We start from the raw sequence: 4,521 nt of genomic DNA on the forward strand, positions 1-4,521 counted from the left end.
AGTAAGGTAGTTAGCTAGCTGAATGCATCCTGAAGCCTCCTTTAAAAGGGCATTAATCTCATTAAGAGGGAGCAACCGTCATGGCTTATTCACTTCTTAAAGGCCCCACCTCTTAATATTGCCACATTGTCAACAACTGAATTTTAGAGAGAATTAAGTTTCAATATGAATTTTGGAGGAGATAAAGACATTCAAACCATGGGTTTATAATTCTTTAAATACTGATATGTTATCTCTTATATAATTTAGATTAATAAATCAATTACATTTTGTCTAGTATTCAACAAATTAAAATTATTTGTGAACTCCACTGTGCTAAACACCAAGGCCACCAAGGTGAACAAAAGCAGTCCCTGCTCTCAAGAAACTTAGAGGACAGAAGAATGTTCAATCATGGTACATATCATTTGAGTGTTTATCTTAATAAAGAAATAAAAATCAGAAGTAGATGGCCTGCACATTAATGTAGTTTATCTTAATTCTCAGGTCTGTGCAAAGCCCAATAAGCAGATCACTCAACTGAAAGTCACAGCAGCATCACATACCACTGATAATCACCTGAACTGCAGACAGAGTGACTAAAGAGACTAAAAAGAATTGATCATTCTTGAGAGCAGTGTTTCTCAAAGCATGCTTCAGAGACCAACCTGCATATGAATCATGGCACAAGCTTGTTTAAAATGGATTCTCAGGATCCTTCCCAAGAACTTACTATGTCATATTTACAGTGTTAGGCGCTGGAGTCTTTGTTTTAAAGAATCTCACCAGGTGATTCTTAGTCTATTTCAGCATCATGCTGTTTGGGTCTAACACAGAATGACATTCACACATCTAAACCTATGATATAATCCCAGCACTTTGGGAGGCCGAAGTGGAAGGACTGCTTGAGGCCCTGTTTTCTAGGCTGTCACTGTATTCCAGCCTAGGTGACAGAGTCAGACTCTTTCTCTAAACAAATAAACCTGGGACGTGATGACAGACATCAAAATATCCTAAATTTATATTGGCTTATATTCCAGTGACACTCTTATTATTGATTTATTCAGTTCATTGTCAAATATAAGCCAGCCCTTTTCTATATTGCATTTGTATTCATGGCTGACTTTTCTTTTCCTTCTAGTTATACCATTTTATATCTGTAGCTATTAAATTTTACCCTGTTTTTGTAAAAGCATTAAAAAACCTGGTCAAAGCTATTTTGAATTTACCTCTTTTCTCTGCAGTATTAACAGCGCCATGTGATTAGAACCAGTCACAAATTTACTGAACCCATGTCTGTAAAGATAACAACAAGCAAACCTCCTCTCGATCCTCCTCTTCAGACTGATTTCTGCTCTACCTATTAATGACTCTCAGCCATGAATAACATTGGCCTTAGCTTGTAGGACAGTCTCATAAAGAGAAATGACTATTTTCTTTGTATATAGTATATTGTTTGGTTTATGCAAACAACTCATTTAAAAAATGCTTAGAGCATAAGGGGTGGGATATAAAGAAGAATTTTTGAACTAGTATTTTTATTTGAAAATTTCTGAACTTCTAGTTGGAATAAGAACAGGGAGTGTACCTTTTTTGTACCTTAAAATTAAGAAATAATTTAGGAAAACTCTGGCAGATGATATGAGCCACCTGCAAGGCTCGGGTCTCAAATTCGATCTATACAGAGCTGGGAAAAGTGTTTTCCTCTTTATAAGGAGTTCACTGCCCTTTCTGGTTCAAGTCCTCTGGCCATCAGAACTTCTGGTAAAATCTAAGCCTTCCAGATTTTAAGATCGGTAGCTGTGAAGCTGATATTTTAATTATTAAGGGACTATGCAAAATGTTTTAACTGCTGCTGCTTTGTTCTGTGCGTCCTAATTGAATATTTTCGATTTTGCACTTATGGCCTGGAGCAATTTAATCATCCAGAATACAATTTAATACATTGAAAAAATATTAAAAATGTTCAATAATGAGTGGGACTAATTGCTATTGTGCCTCACACAGTGGCATGCAATCAATAGATGCTGAACAAATATTAATTTATGATTGTGACAGGTAGCCCTAGGGGCAGGGAACATGAAATTTTGAGTTAGTTTTCCTTTTCTCTAGTCACCTTCCAATCAGAGATAAGGCACTTTAATATGTTAGTTTCACAGTCCACAAAAGGAAATAATTTTTGTTCATCATTATCAACTTAGAGAAAGAAATGCAGAGGAATTAACTTAATAATTGTCTTTGTGTTTGAAGGTGGCAGGTGGCCAGGTGTTCTCAGGCTCAGATGAAGAATTAGAATGAAATGTGTTTGACTGGAAAAGACTGAGGTTAGATGAAGAAATTCTGGAGAGCCCCTTCTGAACAGCTTTTAACTAGGCTCTTGCTTCAGATGGCCATGACAGAAGGTTGGACAAGATCAGCTCTTGTACAGCCCCGTCACTCTAAGTTGACTTTCAGAATATGGTTACGGCAAACACCACATGCTCTCACTCCTAAGTGAGAGTTGAACAATGAGAACACATGGACACAGAGAGGGGAACATCACACACCGGGGCCTGTCAGGGGTTGGGGGGCTAGTGGGGAGGGATAACATCAGGAGAAATACCTAATGTAGATGACGGTTGATGGGTGCAGCAAACCACCATGGCACATGTATACCTATGTAACAAACCTGCACGTTCTGCACATGTACCCCAGAACTTAAAGTATAATAATAATAATAACAATAATAAAATAACATGGTTACTGGCCAAAGATAATGAGCAGCAAGACTAGTTCTTTTGCATAGTCCCTTAATAATTATGTAGTCTAGTGATCAAAACACTATATAAATGCCTGAACTCAGAAATGTAGCAATTAAGAGATATAGTTGAAAGGAACCATCAAAATTACCAGCTAAAAAACTGGCTGATTGTATATTGAGAGCCATAGACTGCTCTGGCCTTTGACCCAGAGCAGGGATCAGCAAATTGCCAGCTTCTGCCCTGTTGCCTATTTTTACATCTCTAAGAGTGGCTTTTATGTTTTTAAATGGTTGAAATAAAATGAAAACAAGTTATATTTCATGACACATTGGAAACTAAATAAATTCAAATTTCATTGCACATATACCCAGCTTCATTGGAACATAGACATGCTTGTTCATTTATGTACTGTTTGTGGCTGCTTTCATAATCCATCAGTAGAGCTGAGTAACTGAGACAGAGATCATATAGCCTGCAAAGCCAAAAGTATTTACTGTCTGCCCCTTTATAGGAAAAGTTTGCTGTCTCTGATCTGGAGACTCTAACCCAAGGAAGTGGCTCGTTAACTGTGGAATAAGCAGTATGGAGAAAGATTGTCAATGTAGTTTTATCTATTATGGAAGAATTAGAAAAACATTAAAGGTTTTCCAGGTATATAGATATTATTGAATCAGTTTTGGAATACCCACTCAATGGAGCTTTACAAAACCAATAAAACAGAAGGCAATGACTATCTACCAATATTGAAAAATAAAATAGTTATGTTAATTATAATGGAAAAATAGAGCACCAACCTGTGTCACTGTATGATGATAGCCTTTAATTAGTCAATTAATTCAGTTATCCAACAAACATTTATTGAGAACTAGAACATTATTGAGGCATACACCATATATGTTAGATTTTTTAAAAACCTAGAAAGTGTTTATAGTGATTGCTTAAAAGTCATATATTTTGTTGATTTTTTTATCTCAATTTTATTTTTTTCCTCTATGATGTTTATGCTACCTACATATTAAAAACCTTATGGACAAAGATTGGAAAAAGCAGCAGAGTGTATAAAAGGACAATAAGCAGCTCTCTGTAAGACTGAAACTGTCTGGTGAGGTTTGCGGAGGGTCCCTGACACTGAGGATAGCAGCTTGTTCTGCTCCAGCAATTTCTGTCTCCTCCTTTATGACGTTTATCTTTATAAAAGAGAAGAGCAGGCTTCCCTTTACAATCTCTTCTACTTTCTTCCCCGACCAACCCAGGGAGCCAGCAGGCATGAAAAACTTTGCCTCCATTCAATAAATATAAACAAGCTTATTTACCGTCAGTTTACCATCTGAGCAGACTGCAACTCTCTCTGTCTCTCTCTTTCTCTCTCTCCCTCTTTGAAGAGATTTAAATGGTATTCCATGTCCTTCATGTGACTTAGTAACTCACACCTGAGCAAGGTTGAAGTGGGAGTTTTTCTGAAGATAGATACTGAACACCCTGTTCCTCCCCAGTCAGGAAAATGCCATCTGTTACATTACATCGCAGTCTTTAAAATAAAAGTACAGCCACTCATTAACCTTGCTTTTGAATGTTTTAAGACATAGAAGGATGAAATTAATAACAAGGGCAGCTGGGCATGGTGGCTTACAACTGTAATCTCAGCATTTTGGGAGGCTGAGGTGGAAGGACAGCTTGAGTCTAGTAGTTTGAGACCAGCCTGGGCAATGTGGTGAAACCCCATCTCTACAAAAAATACAAAATTAACAGGATGTGGTGGCACAGGCTTGCAGTCCTACCTACTCGAGAGGCTGAGGTGGGA

This window comes from Macaca fascicularis, chromosome 11 (assembly GCF_037993035.2).
Source record: "Macaca fascicularis isolate 582-1 chromosome 11, T2T-MFA8v1.1".
Classification (NCBI taxonomy): domain Eukaryota; kingdom Metazoa; phylum Chordata; class Mammalia; order Primates; family Cercopithecidae; genus Macaca; species Macaca fascicularis.